Here is a 16,773-nt window from a genome sequence, read left to right as displayed (position 1 = left end):
GACCCCGTGTTGAATTTTATTCTTCATCACTATATACTGTATAAGATAGATCAAAAAGATCTCCGGAGCGCATTTCATTAGTCGCAATGAAAATCATTTAAATTGCTTTCCGGTGGACAAATTAATAAATGTATTTGTTTAAATTCACAGAGCCACAGCAATTGTGGAGTTTCTTTAATTAATGGAGTCCCAGTGACACAAAGAGCCACTCGTGGTGTATACTCCTATTAAACTTCTCTCGAGCTATCAATTAGCTGTTGGAAGTTGTTGGATTAGGGAAAAAGGTGCTGCAGAAGATTGCGATCGAGCACCTTCTTCTTTGTTGATTTAAGTGAACAAATTGGCGCTTCCTGGAACTCGCTGTATTTGCTCCCTTCTTCCCATTCCGGTTATCTTCTAATGGGCAAGAGATCACAGATTTGTGTCTCAAATTGCACTTTATTGCATTAAAAAATTGCCTTATCTACATAATAAGGTTTTCCTTAAATGACAAATTATTTCACCTTTTATGCTTGATTTCTTTTTGTTTAGTTAAGAAAAAGAACTTTATGATTTTTCTTTTTTTTTTCAAATTATTCTATGAAAGTTATAAAAATTTAATTAATTTTTTTAAAGAATATTTTGTTTTTAATATTATCAATCAATTATTTTTATCAAAGATAAAAATTAAATCTTCTGTAAACGAAAACGCTGATTTTTTCTGAATTTTTTATAATGTAATTCAAATTGATTTTCAACTTTTTCCAAAGTAAGTAAAGTTAATTAAAAAAAAACTAAGAACTAATAAATTTTAATTCTTGAAGCTAAGAGAATTATTGGGGTTTTTATTCAATTTTTTTCAGTTTTTTCTAGTTAGTTAATAAAGAATTTCACGAAGAATATTATTTTTTATTTAAATAGGTTTTTTCTCAATAAGCTCAATAAACTATTGAATTTAGTGGTTTCGGCACAACTTTTAAGATTTTCTTTATTTTTTTTAAATGTTTTTTTTTTTAATCTACTGAACAAAATTTCTTTTCTTTTTTTTTGTAAAAGCTTTTTTTAAGAACTCAAATGAATTCGGTTAAGACTTTAAGAACGTCTTAAGCGAAATTTCAAGAACTTTTTATTTAAGAAATGTTTTATATAGGAAAAATTATTCTGAGCATATTTGCCAATGAGTTAAAAAGGAAAGGAGAGTTGGATTAATTTTCTTTGAGCTGTAGAGCTATATTGAAAGGTTTTTCATAAAAAATATTTGAATAACTATAATTTGAAGAACGTTTTAATCTTTTTTTCTTGATCCTTTTTGTAGCCTTAAAGCCCTTAATACAAAACTTGTAATTGCCTTAAAAATTCAGCTCTGAAAATCTTAAACACATGGCAAGTCTGATAATTGGACAACTATTAAATTTTTTAAAGAATTAAACGAGACTTCAAAGAATATTTTTGAATCCATCATTAACAAAACACAATTTTTTTTCCAAAGTTTCCTCAATTATCCTTATATAAATATAATTCGGTTGAATTTCAAAGCAAAAGGATTTTTCCTTTCAATTTGTAATTTAACATAAAGCATCGCTTCCAAAAAGAAAATCATTATAAATGAAAATGAATGCTATTTGTGGGCGCGAATGGAAATAAATTGTGGGTGGGAGATGGCATTGCTTCCTTTTCAATCGTCCAATGTGGCAGAAGTTGCCCCCGGCGGGCTGGAAATTCTCATTGCGAGAATTTTCGGGTGAAAGTGTCGACGTCAGCAGGGGGTTCCGGGATGCGCGCCGTGAAGATGCCACTCGTCTTTTGCAGCACGACGACGCATTGGCACGTCGGCACCCTCCCTAGACGTCGATTCACTAATCGCCCTTTCTGAAGGAGTTGGATGGTTATAGCAGCGCTCAACTTCCGTGCGCTCGCCTTTCCCTTTCAACGGTGTGCTCCGGGCGCTCTCTGGTTTAACATGATGGGGGGCGGTTGTGGTTTTCGTACCAGGAGGTGGATGGCATTTCACTTTTGCATATCTACCAACTCAGGAGGTCTGCGCGCGGTTTTTGATTGGAAATTCCCTTTAAATTCAATTACCTTCCCCAATAAATATTTTCGCGCACGGGGACGATTTTCATCGCTCTTTGTTGAGTCTGCAGCAAAAAAAAATCTTTTTTTTGCACCATAGGCAAAACCCCCGGGAGCGGCAATCTGTTTTTCAGAGGAGGAATAAGAAAATGAGCATAAAAATCAATTTTTGTGGTAAATTTTTCATAAGAATAAAATTCATTCAATCATTGCGAAAAATGCGCCAATGCGAAAATTTATGTGAATTATTTTCGGCATTTTCCATCCATTCAAATCCTTTTTCGTGGTGCTGTTCACTCGTCCCACCCGCTGTGCTTGAAAAATATGTGGATGGTGGTTTTTTTCGAGGGTCATCGACGAGGTTCAATTCTCAATGGGCTTCTTCGTGGTTAATTCTCTATTTTGTTCTAAATACCACTTAAGGACCTGACTTTTTACGAGGGAATTTGTAAGAGGGGCTTAGAAACTTTTGAGTTTCTTTTTTTTTTTTGATTTATGCACCTATATGTTGAAAAATAACTTCATCCTTGAGATTGATTTTTTTTTAAATTTCTAATGTTAAATTCATTGCTAATATACTAATTGTAAGTTCGGCGTAAGTTTCTCGAGATAGGCCTGAGATTACAAGACTGAAGCCTTGCCTAAAAAATTTAGACCTAGTTTAAGAAATATATACCTAGCCTAAATATTTAGGTCTATTTTAAGAAATTTAAGCCTATTTTAAGAACCTTAGGCTTAGCTTAAGAAACTTAGGCCTAGCCTAGGGAAGGCTTAAATTAAACTTAAGAAACATTAGTCTAACTTTAGAAACTAAGACATAGCTTAAAAATCTTAGACTTACATTGAGAATTTAAAATAAGTCATATCTATGAGGTTTTTTTTAAGGACCTTTGCCATATTTAAAAATCAATTTTGCTCTATTTTTTTTATCAATGAGCCCTTTCAATTGAAACGCCGAAGGAAACCACATGGTAATCCCGGGTGCAACCCTCGTACGTATTTCATTGTTATTATTCCAATTGTATTGCCATCGACAAAGCCTTACCCGCCCATCTGTCATAAAAATATTGCTATTAGGACCTCATTGATTTCAATACTTGCATTTTGGTATATTATTATTTTTGATAATTAAATTTCTCCAATTTATATTTTATATGTGAGCACAGTGTGGGATTTTCCGTTCTATAATTCACTAAGTAAGAGGGCTACACACAGCCCCTATATAGAAGAATTTTTCATGAACATTTAGGTTCTACATTCTGCATGTTCATCCTGAGAGAGAGAGAGTTCTTTTATTTTACATGCTCCTGGGTTATTTTCCATACATATTTTCATATTGGTATTGAAGTTGTAATATTGTAATTTCAATAACGGCATGATCAGTGTTCAATTTAAATTGGCTAAAGCAAACATTTCTTCTGTGCCCTCTCACATAATGTGAGCTGAATGAATAAATTGTACATTTTGAACGATTGTTGGTTGCATATCGTGATTAATCACGAAATTGTTGTATAAACAACTAGTAAACTTCCACTGTATATGCATATAACTTCCACTCCGTGCCTCTTTGTCGATTTTAAAACACTGTTTTTTCGGCATGAAGTCTGACTTTTGCTGACTTTTCTATCATATCATTATTATTGGATGATGGTGTACCACGAGTTGAGGGTTTAAGAGGTATCTGTGCTTTTTTTTCTTTCTTTTTTTACTTGATTTGGTCCAACTAATAGATTAAAAGACTATGATGAGAGAGAGAGAGAGGGAAAAAAGGCGGGAGGAAGTGCATCAAAGTAAAATTTAAAAAAAAAATAGAGGGAGATCTTGTGAGAGTCAGCAAATAGCACAAAATCTTTGGAGCTACCATGGAGAAGCTGTGAGGAAGATGCCAAGAGAGAGAGAGAGAAATCTTCTAGTATATATGGGTAATATTATCCAACAGGGCAGATATTTGCTATGCAGAGCCAAACGATAATGATATGTTGATTAATTTCATATAATAATATTTCATATGGTGCTGTTGTATTCGTATATGAGTGAAAATTTGCCACACGATGGAGGCAAACACCGAGGCAAAAAGGTTAATAATAGTTAGTGCACCACTGAAATTGTCTGAGACTTTGATTTTTCATTCATTCAATAATTTATTCACGAATTATAAAATAATAGGTCAAAATGCAAAAATTGTGCATTTTCAACATGTGAATTTTTTGCCTCAATTATTTTTTTACGCTTTACCCCATTTGATGTTCTTTTAGCTGCGAATTGACCATTTGATGAAATAATTACGTTGGATAATTCGTACCATCAACATTTTAATGGTGGGATATTCTTATGAGAGAGAGATTCTATATACGGGAGAATGAAGCTCCCGCCACTATGTTTTTTTTTGTATAGATTATTTATTCTAATGGATAATTTAGTAGCACTATACGTAGCGTGATTAAACTGCTTTATAACGAGGAGTGATCGATCGAAATGCTTCCAGCCCACTTGGAATTAAAGAGTGATCACCATCTTTTCTTTACTGCAAAGATGCGTACATAGATATTACTTGAATTACCCACACAAAATTATATTGAAAATGATCGAAAATTAAAATATTTCCAAAGGAGCTTATTCATTTATCTATGGGAAAACTCATCATTAGGGCAAACAATTGGAATATACGTAGGTATATACATACGTAGTTCTGCAAATAACCTTGAGACACAATAAAATTGTTAAACAGATTTATATATAATTTTAGTTGGGAAAGAATTGATCAAAAATGTAAATAATGACGTCACTCTTGTGATTTCGTCAATTTTGTTGAAGAAGTTATTTCAATCCTTCATACCTTGAAAAATAAAAAAAAAAAACTAGAAAACATGATGATGACGTCATTGTTGACATTTTTGCAAAAATCCAAATTTTCGCATTAGATCCAGATATATACAAACTCGCGCAATTATTCTTTTTTTATATTCTACAAAATTACACAAATTATTTTCATTCTTCATTATTAAAAGAGATAAAAATTACAATAGTGACGTCACTGTATTAATTTTTGGATAACATTGCTGGCATTGCTGTGAAACTCACATTAGAAATTTCTTTACGTGTTTATCACGATTGTTTCTTCAAATAGGAGATTTTTCCATACAGAAACGAATAATTTTCTTTAAGAATTTATTTTTAATGATATGAATGTAATCATGAAGAAATAAAATTCCTGCATTGGTTTTATAAAATCAAGAACGAAAATTAAAAGCGTTCTCTCTGATAGGTATCAAAGGGTTAAAAGATGATGACGTACAAAAAACAATTAAGAGAAATTTTAAACATTCGGATCGATTCTGCCAAAATTCCATTCTATTGTTAACTTTAGAAGAAAATAAGAAAATCACAATAAAGAATACAAAAAAAAAGATGCAAATTAAAGAAATAAATCACAAAGCTCAATCAGACCCACTTTCGTCAAACAGAAGCTACAACATTAGACTTCAATGTAAATCAGGATTGACCGTCAATATCTGTGAGTGCATACAAGTGGTGGGTGTACAAGAAGAAGAGAAAACAGAGTGTACACAGTGAATTGTCTCTGGATGGAACTCCGGGGGCAATTGGTGGTATAACCGCGGTATTGGGTATGGATCGCACACGAAGAACACGAAATCGTGCCCTTTGGCATGTTCTCCTGGCAGCCACTGATCTCCGCATGTACCAACTTACCTTGTGCATCCACCTCCAATTGCTTCGGCTCCGCATTCTTATACCACTCTTCGCGCGCCAGCCATGTGGAAAATGTAATTTCAGGGATGGTCGGGATGAATTTTTATACATTGCACAAATAAATATTATATGTAATTGTGTACAAGAATAAATATCCAATGACGTCGGGTAGGAGGGGGGTGGGTGGGTGGCTGGCTGGCTGTACCAAAGAGCAATTTTCCTCTTGGTAAGGTAAAACTCCCGACATTGCCATATACGCTGAGAGTTACAGGTTTTATTATTAAGTTTTAAATATTAAAATGTACGTGGAGGATTTTGAATATTAAATGGCGCAACTCGCAAGAGTTGCAGTGTCGAACACAGCTACTGTATTTACTCTTCGCCATTCGCCACGGGCTTTATTGTATGAAATGCTATTATTATGTATGATTCTGCCTAGCATGACTCGCCATTCCACATTTTCCCTATATATCTATACTTAACATACCCAATATTTCCTCTTCTCGCCCGTGTTTGGTGTCTCTTTTCTTCCGCGCTCGGGCCTTTTGCTGACTGAGAGCCCCGCACAGCATTGAATAATTGCGCGCGATTTGTGCAATTTGTGAAGCCATTGCATTTGGGTAAAATCAGCGGGGGTCTCGTATTCTTCAACAATCAGACATATTACCATCGATATTGATTATTGGGTTGCAATTTTACCTTTCAATGCATCATTCAGTAGTCAAATTTCTTCCCTTTTATTTGCCTCCCTCCCTTTTCCGTACGAACATAAGTCTTTCATGTGGCACATTCCATCGGGTTTGGTGTGGAAATAATGTTTCATTTTTGCACCCAATTCAGTTGTGTGAAGAAGTTTTTAGTCTTTCCTAATATTATTAGGTTTAGTGGCGTAGCTAAAGTGGATGATTAGGTGTCTAAACATTTTAAAAGTTTAGAGAAAAATTTAGAATTTTGTTTCAAAAACCACGTCTGTCAAGAAATATTGTTTTGAGTCTTAAATTTACATTATTTGAATGATTTATATCTTTCAAAGTTTTTTGAAAAAGGAAAAGATCTAATTTATAAAATTTAGTCTTCTTCGTATTTTTCCTTTAAATTAATTTAATTTAATTTATTTGAAAAATTAAATCTTTATTTTAGGTCGTTTTAAAATTTAATAAATTGATTTTCTCCGTATGTATGTGGAAGAAATTAAAGCTTGTTCAGTCGAAATCAAAATATAAATAAAAAATGTTATTTATTAAATATTTTAAAGCTTCGCCCAACAAAGAATATTGTCTTGTACTCTCCTTCTTAAGCAAAGCATCTTCCTTATTCGTCAGTATGTATATAGATAGCTGTGTAGTGTAGTCAATACAATAGTAAAGCAGCTCCTTTGGGCAGAGCAACCTGTTAATCTATTGACTAACTTGTATCACACATCCACGTGCTGTGTGTTGGCAATTGGGTGTGAAAGTGGGCAATATTGGGCTATCATATCACCCCTCATCCCCTTAGTTTGGCTGCCAATAATGCATCCAATATTATGGCACATTGTTGGGCTGAAAAGAGTTGCATCGGCATAGGGGTCGCGCGGTGGCAGATACTCCAAATCGAGGGTGTGATGTATTGGAAAAATTGCGGTCACCCCGAGGGGAGGGTAGCAGTGCAATGCAATTGGGTGGAATGGGGTGTGAATTGGGTTGTTTTTTCGGTGCACCGAATCAACCCCACACATTGGGCGTGAGGGGGGTGTATTTGATTTCAAACTATGTGTGTTTTATGATGTTGATGATGGTGTAAAACGCACCAAAATCCATGCAACAGCCACACAAAAATCGCACACGGTGTGGGGTGGCCTTTTTCACGGGTAGTGTGGGATCCCTACTTTTTTTTTCTACGTTGTACCTCCCATGTATGAGCCTGGGCATGCATCGCGTGAATTGGGAACTGTGAATAGGGTTGGTTAGGCGGGGGAGTTGGATGTTTGTTGCACATTTTGTTGCACTTTTCACTAGTGGTTTCACTTGGAGTTCAACAGTGTGTGGAAGTGCCCGTAGGGTGGTGGTGGTGTGGGGGGTGGCTCTTTCCCGTGATTTTTGAATTTTTCGACAATTGCCGGGATTTTGGGGCGGTGGAAGTGCGACAAACCGCATCGCGGTGCAGCGACACGTGATTATTCCCGATTAAATTTGATTCGACCAATTACCAATCTGGATTCTATTAACAAGCGGTTATTTAGCGGTGTTTTATCATGGGGAAAATTTAAATTTTCACCTTTTTCTCTTCATTTGAACCACCCTCGAATGACTTAGAACCTTCAGAATGCCTAGATCTATGAATTCTAGCTACTATGCTGGGACTTTTTGTCTTTGCATGGATCATAGTCTAAATTTCATTCTCATCTCATTCATTCATACAATATTCATTACAATATTGGCAAAAAGAACTTAATGCAATTTCCACATTATATTGTTGTCAATTAAATTTAATTAACTTGATTCATTTTTCATTCAAATGTGATTTTATGCCATGATTACTCCCTCATCCAATTCCCATTCCACCGTGCAAAAAAAAAAGGAAAATGAATTGATTTTTGAAAACTGATAGCTGGTCCAAAAAAAATTTAGGGTGTTTTTTAAAAAAGTTATCATTTCCAGTAAAATAATTTCGGAAATTAACCAGAAAGAGGGTGGATTTTATCAAAAAAGTAAATATAGAATTTTTTTCAACTGTGAAAGCGCGAATGAGTTTGTTTTTTCCACATCACACCAAATTGATTGATTGTTTTAATTATTCTATTTATTTATGTTGTGCAGAAAAAAAGAGAGACAGAGCCACGAAATCTGTTGACCGCATGGTGTGATATTTTAATTTTCAATTTAACGCACAATGAATTATTTAAAAATGTATTTATTGTGGGTTGCGCATCAGCCTCTCCATTCAGCTCTATTGAAACACTTACTCAAGCACATGTTGATAACACCACCACTGAATATTAATAATAAAAAAAAATGCCACAAGGAGGATGGGATTGTTGGGACCAAATTGATTTTTTTTGCAATGTGTGCAGAGAAATTAACACCATTTTTGCATAATTAATAAATTGAAAAACATATTTGCATTTATCAATTTAAATACACCGCGCCAGTGTTTTTTTTTTTGTTGTTGCCTTTTTGCACTGGAGAAGGGTTTGTTGTTTTAAATTCAATTCACCGCAAATTATCACCTTCAAGCTCGCTCTTTAATGTTTAATCGGAAATTTTATTAAATTGATTAAATTGCTTAAAGACCCTAAAGATGCAATTTGCAAACGAAAGGAATTACATAAAAGATTTTTTTTAGTTTGTGAGTTTGGTTAGAGTTAAATTCCATGAATATTATGGATATAATTTAAGCAATTATAATATTTTCTTGAATATTTACAGAAGGAGTTTATTCATTATTGCGTGAGAAAATTTCTGAAATTTAAAGAGTGTTGTAAAATCTTGACATTTATAATTTAAAATCTTTTTATTTTTGTATTGTATGATTAAAGATACATAATTAAAAGATTTTTAATGATATCAAAATTCTTTCAGAAAAGTCTTGAAAGATTAGTCGAATTTTTTTTCTCTTTAAATACAATTAAAGAATAAAGAAATCTTTCAATATTTCTATTAGAATATAAAAAATCTTGTTAACTATTAAATTTTAAGAGAAAGAAAGATTTTTTTAAGAATCGACTCCTAATGTTTTTAATTTAATAAGCCAAAAAAAACAACGATTGTGTGATAAAAAGTTTATAATGTTTCAATCCACGAATACCCAAATAATTCTACGTCTTGTAACATAAATTGTAAAACTCTCCATACCAACAAACATACTTTGGTCATTCGAAAGAGCACACAAAGCCGTGCCCTCATTTCTAATTAAGAGCGTAAATTGAAATAATTTGTTATGCATAATATCGGTAATTATACCTTCCGCTCGTCCACTTAAGACAAATATTGTTATGTGATTCCTCGAATATTTTCTATTCTTGCGATATCGTTAGCAATGTTGACTATTTTAATACCATAACTATGTACATATTTTTTCTTCCGTTTTCGCATTCTACGGTGGTTGTAGAAAAATGCGTCGCATAAAGTTTATACATACCCCGAGAGAGAAACATTGCAAATAAAACATTCTCTTTTTCTTTCTATTTTTAACCTCTGAACTCACCTTTTTTTCCCTTTGTCCACCTTCTTCTGCAAAATTTATTTACCCTCCCAGGCAAAAGTAAATGAATATTTATAGCAAGAGGCATAGCGCAAAAAAATACGAGAGAAAAAAAGCAAAAAGTCCGGTCAGTATATGAATTGAAATGCAAAAGAGGTGTAGGAATATTATTTTGGAGAATCATTTGATATTCATTAATAAAATGTCATTGTGGAGGGGAGTTTCGTGCTGAAAAATCACAAAATGCATTAATGGGGGTTATATTTGGTTGAAAATGAAAATAGAATTTTAAAAATTGTGCAAAAGATGCAATGTGAATAAATTGGTTGTTTATAATACGTATATGAGGTTACAACAAAAAAAAATCAACAGGATATTGCTGCAAAAATGTCCTTGTTTAAAATTCAAATGAACCAAGAAATTCAAATAAATATGCATTTCCAACTGCAAACTGCCATGATATTCACTTTATTTCAATTTCCATAGAGCATAATTTTCTCTATGGGCTCTTTTATATATAACTACCTTCCCGTATTCGAGTCTTTATTGATTTGCTGGGAAATTATTCATCTCCTGCACCATGAGACGGAACAATAAAAATAAAAAGGATGTCTTATTTTTTAATAATTTTTCAAGGACTGATTTTTAATTAATTTCTGTGTAATAATAATATTTTTTTTAAAATCGGATTTTAAGAATTAAAAAATATTTTAGAATATTTCTCAATTTTCTCGCTGGTGGGAAAATTCTGTATTAGTTTCAACTATGTATGTAGGTAACTTTCAGACTTATGCAATTTTCTGTTTCTCACTAAATATTACATAGCACAGCCTTAGATATTATATTGATGCGAAAGTAGCACATTTTCCGATGAAAATCGATGCAATTTTCACAGAATATAATTTTTTTTCTAAAACTTGATAGTCAATGTTATAGAAAGTCCATAAATTATTGAATAAAGTGTGGATAATTTGAGGAGAAAAACTGGAGTTTTTCACGCTTTTTTGCATTATTAATATGCAAAAAGGGAATTTTCCATTTTATTTAATTGAGCACAAAGTTGTGAATTTAGAGTCTGTGAGTGTCTTTTAGTGTCATTAATTGATTTTGCATAAATTATCTCCTCTATTGTTTCAATTGAATACCAATTAAAATGTATTTATGCATTAATAATATGCAAAATGTTATATTAGAGTTCAGGTAAATAGAGGTCAGATATAAATGCATATTTTGTGCTCCATGCGAAAATAACATTTCTTTCGCATACAGTGCGAGTACGAGAAGGTTCGCACATGCAGTAGCTTTGCCCCAGAAGGGGAAACACTCTTGGCCGTTTGGTCGCCTCTTTTCCGCTTTCTGACGTCATATATGCATATGCAAGCGATTTTCCCAGAGTATGAAAGGGGGTGGCCCAGTGGAAGGTCTACACTACGGGCATTTCGTAGTTCTCATGGACGAATAACGCAGTATGAAGGAAAATGAAGGGGGTTTGGGAGGGCTAGTGGAGTTAGAAATTGGTATTTGGTTAGTTGGAATGGTGAATTCTGACTCTTGATATTCCAACGAATGTGAATTGTTTGTTGAATGCTATGTGCTGCATTGTCTATAAATTTAGTACAATTCCATTCTTCGGGTTCTGGGCCCTTCGACTAAAACAAATGAACCATATGCATCGAACATCGAGTCGGGACGGGACTTCCCAGATATATCAAGGAATATAACGATTTCATCCTATATTTGTGTTTTATATTGGTGACCACCTTTCACTCAAACCTTCACCATATATAGCTCACATGTGTGTGAGTGAAATTTTCACCAAAAATCTCTACACATATAGGTGGTCCATGGGAGCTACCTAACCTACTCCCAAGAGGAATAAGCAAGCCATAATGTGAAATTTTCCAATGTGACCATTTCACAACTTATGCACCTGATTTTATGCTTCACAGAGGAAGTGTAGTGTTGTTTTCTTTGCAAATATCCCGGGAGAAACCGTTATGTACGTAGGTAGGTACTTGTGAATTGATTTTCAAATTTAAAAATTACTTTTTTTTTCATTTTTATTAATTTTTGCAATATAAGAAAATTGCTTTGAAAATTTTTAAAAATCGCGATAGATTTTTTTATAGACAGATTAAACCTTGTAAAAATTATATATTTTTTAACTTGATTATCTAATTTTAAATATTTTAATATTCAATCACAAAAATTTAATTTAGGAAATATTTTCATAATATTTTCAAAAGAAAAATCCGAAAAATCCCCAAAAAATAATTTTACTAAAGTCGTTTACATTTTTGTCTTGAAAAGAATTATCCTTGTTTTGAATTCTACGAAAACGTTAAATTAAATAGTCGTCTGCGTGTTAAATTTCAAAGGAGTTTATTCGTTTTTGTATGAAAAAAACTTCTTTGAGGTTATAAATCTCGATCCTCCAAATGTTAAAGAAACAAAAATCAATGATGACGTCATTTTATAGATGATGACGTCCTGGGATAAATAGAAATTCTTTTTGGGGATTTATCTGCAAGATTACGCGTATCCTGATTATTTCCTCGAATAAGGGAGTTGTTCTTCATGCAAAAATGAATAAACTCCTTTCCTTTAATAATTTTTTTTGAGTGCAAAAAAAATAAAAATTTAAGAGTTAAAAAAAATTAATATTTTTTTCAAGATTTCTTTTAAATATTTCATTTGCTTATTTGAATAATAAAATAGAATAAAAATATTCAAAGATGCTCTTCTAGACAAGAGTGATATGCAATTAAATAAAATCTAACTATAGCTTAAGTCATATTGCATTCTGTGAGTTGAGCTAGATTACAAATTCTTGTTGCGGATAGTGTTCATTCATACGAAGGGGCTGTGGGGGTAGGTAGGTATCCGAATGGGAAAAGAGATTTAGGGGTGTTCCTTCTTCTGGATCACATTACATATAGTGACTTAGGGGGTGCCATGTTTTCCTGTAGCATCCATTCTGCGGACGGGGGGGTAGGTGTGTGCTGAATAATTTTGAAATATGCATCGAGAACACTATTTCAATATGCTGTGAGTGAATACCAGGCGATCTGGTACGGCATGGGATGGAGAATGGCTCATTGGGGTTTTGCCATATTCTATGGATTCCTTCCTGCTTTTGGACAAACCCCTCTCTGTATGCCACCCCCGTCCCACCCTGTGGACTCTTCTCCTCCCCGCCCCCGTATTGTTCCTACACCCATTCGTTGTATTTGTGTGAATTTCTATACTTGTATATCTCGGTCTATATTCGAATGCAATCATTTATTGTGCATGCCTATTAGTGAGTCGTCGTCGTTTCTCTCTCTCCAATGGTCCCCATGGCTTGCACTATGCTGGCAGGGGCTCATAGAATGGCCGGGAATGAGTTTGAGACCGGGCGACGGATACCTTTGCTTATATAAATATGATGAATATGAAGCTACAATGCTTTCCCACTGTTTGGCATATTGAGATTGTGCTCGATGGGAAATGCTGTGTGGATTCCAAATGGGGTGGTTGGTGGTGGGGCAGAAAGGATATGGGGGCAGAGATGGGCAAATTGATTTTACGTTACATTGTGTGTATGAGTATTTTGTTTGAATTATTAATCAAATATCCGATGAACGTCATATGCGTTCTCATTCTGCAGATATTCCTTATCGTCCGTCCTCTCAGTCTGTGCACTATCCAGGTTTATTCTTTTTTTTTTATTATTTAACCTACATTATATAGAGATTCCAGATTGATCCTGGAAATGCCAAAAATCCCCAATCACCTGGACATAACTCCCCCACCCTTCGTTCTGGTGAATTTACCTTATGGTGTTTAGATATTGATATTCCCAAAGTAGTTGTCATCTGAACGTCTCATAATGTCCGTATATCGGAGATGTTTGAGTGAGAAAGAGAAGTGTGTGAGCAAAATGGGCATAATTATATAATGTTTAGCCACAATTTACACTAATATCAATCAAATGACGTGCATGTCAAATCTCTTCATCATTAATAATTGTGATTAAATTACCACATTGTCCAGGCAGGTGAATGGCCATTGTCTGATCTGCTGGCACGTGAGAATTATTTAGGAAAAGCCATACAGGGAAGAATTCCTTGACAAATAACGTGGGATACAAACTGCAGGCTTTCCTAGAGTTTTCATCATTGCTTACCTAAGGAAAAATATTAAATATTCAAATGATTTTTTAAAAAATCGTTTTTTCGTGTTAAAAAAAATATTTTCCTTAAAAAAAAAGAAAAGAAATTAGACTTGTTTCACAATCTTTGATAAATTGATTGATAAATCATTTTGGGTGCATTATATATAAACTACCTACATACATAAAATACATAGCTTTTAATCCGTGCCAATTGATTGGAATGGATGTAATAGATAAAAGCGCACCAAATAAGGGTCATTTGGAGGCAATTCGTGGAGAATTAGGGAGCACGAATGGAGCAACACTGATGATTGTGGAGAATGAATTCTAGTCTCTGTGTCTCCTCTATTTTCACCCCTTTTGCATTGCAAAACACCCCCGGGGCATCCCCTCTATGTCCAAAATGCACCACCCACAGATATAGATCCACGTGGAAGAGGATGGTAAATGGATTTACCATTTTCCTACGCATCCCCCTCACTTCCCACAATATATATCTATGCGAGTGTGTGTGGGGGTGTTTTGATAGAATTGCATAACTTAGGAAGTGAATTATGTTCCGAGGTTTGTTTGTTGCACCCAGATTAATTCATTTGTGTACCGGGGTCCTATATGGTGGCGAAAAGGGCCTTTTGCTCTACCCAAGCCCCTTCTTCGCAAAATAGTTAGTATATGTACATATATTTGGAAGACTATACACACGGGGGTAGGTTGGTGGCTTTCAATGGGGGTGTAAGTTCTCTATGTTCTAATAATTATTGTGTGTCGTCGTGTTGTTGCCAGACTCTCATGCTCTATTCCATTTCCATATAAGAACGAAAATTCATTGAATTTATATTGTTGGGAGTGTGTGTGCCTTGTAAAATATATTTAGGCGACACAACATGCTCTAGGGGGTACTATTTTGCCCATTTTACCACATATACCCAACCTACACACATATTGTCCACATTGAGAGTCTCTTCTCTCTATCGTTTTAACAAAATAACACCCCCAAGTTGTGTTTATGGCATAAAACGACTGTACAAGGCAAAATGGAAGAGGAGGAAATTTTTAACATTTAATTCAAATTAATTCAATTCGTCTTGTAATTGTTATTTTGATTTGAATTTAAATTTTAACACATTGCCTCAAGAAAATGTTTTTTCGGCTATGTCCTTTTGGTTTCTTCTTCATTTTTTTGACATAGTTTTAGATTTATTTGAGTGTTCTTTTTTAGGATATAAAAACAATAAAGATGATTCACTAAAACTTATATTAGAGTCAGCATTTGCGCGCCATAATTCTTCTTCTTTGAATGAGCAGTACCTTGACGTTTGCAGATTTTTTTACTTGTTGAAAAATGTTTAAATCGATCAAAAATTAAAAGAAAATTAAATGAGCTTGTTTATGAATACACTACTTAATGTATGTATGTAAATAATTCTTCTAGCACATTTGGCCTACAAAATTCTTCATAAATTCCTAAACTGTTAGAATTCTCTTTTACTCTCTTTAACATCTTACAAATATGATGGATTTACAGCATTACTCTACAGGTGCGAGATTTCTTTAATTACAAAAAAATGCAATTATTGAGATGATTGGTAAACTTGTTGATATCTCTTTGTATCATATGGAATGATGGTGAAAAAAATGTACAGTAAAGTCCGTAACAACCTAGATTACTTCCAACATTAATATATTGAATTTATTTCTTTCGATCGGGCCTTTAATAATTGCGTTAAGTATCCAAAAAGGAGATTACAGAGAAGCATATATTTTGTGGTGAATTCACGTGCACCACCAAAAACTCCATAGTTTGTAAATCTTCTGCTGAAAAAAAAATATTTTCATATTTTTGTGTAACATACAATCCAATAAAATATTGATAATATATTAACTTTATATAAAGGTAATAATAAAAATAATTTATTTTTTCTTCCATGCTCGGCATGCGTATTTTCTTTCAGTGTGTGAATATGGGGATAACAACAAAAAAGAGAGAATATAATTTTGGGAATTTATTAATTATGCATATTCATTGGAAATTATTTTTGATATAACAAAAAATTTATCGGATATACTTTCGGCTTTATGTATTTTTGTGCCTTTAACTTTAATTCGTTAAATACCCTCACCTGAGCACTTTTAAATACCGAAGTTGGTCAAAGAGAATAGGGACGGCATGGAGAAAAACTTATTTGCTTAATTGGTTTGTGTGTTTCTTTTGAGCCAAAAGAAAGAATAAGAAAAAAAAATAACGACTATATTGAACTCATAAATCGAATTAGGATTTTTTGTGTGGTCATCCAATTTCTCGAGAGGTGTTCAATATATACAAGAAAGCATTGGATATTGCCAATGAAAGAGAGATGAGGGAAAAATTGTGTCTGCGATAATATTATTTTTATTATTATATTCAACGGTGAAACGTTCTCATCTGACTTTCAATGATTTTCAATGGGATGGCTGTTGTTGCCGAAAAAGTTGCAAAGAATATTATGTTTTAATATTTAAAATTTAATTCAACATTATTTTACATTACTCTCAAGGTAGTTGGATATTCTCACCTAGTGTTTAACACACAGCTTCTTCTTGAAAAATATTCGTGGGAGAGATACTTTTAGCGCATAGTGGCGTAGGTAGGAACGATGCTTGAATGTCCAAAAAAAAAAATGTTTCTTTCCAAA

The 16,773-nt window shown here is 33.5% G+C and overlaps 1 protein-coding gene across 3 annotated transcripts in view; it reads left to right on the top strand.

The window, feature by feature from the left end:
- The window catches only part of LOC129793995 (protein bric-a-brac 1-like), a 153,330-nt gene that overhangs the window by 897 nt on the left and 135,660 nt on the right, over positions 1–16,773 (top strand). The window lies entirely within an intron of this gene.

The sequence above is a fragment of the Lutzomyia longipalpis genome, chromosome 3 (genome assembly GCF_024334085.1).
Source record: "Lutzomyia longipalpis isolate SR_M1_2022 chromosome 3, ASM2433408v1".
NCBI classification, from domain to species: Eukaryota; Metazoa; Arthropoda; class Insecta; order Diptera; family Psychodidae; genus Lutzomyia; species Lutzomyia longipalpis.
The sequence above is the reverse complement of the archived record's forward strand: the minus strand, read 5'-3'. Positions and strand labels throughout refer to the sequence as shown.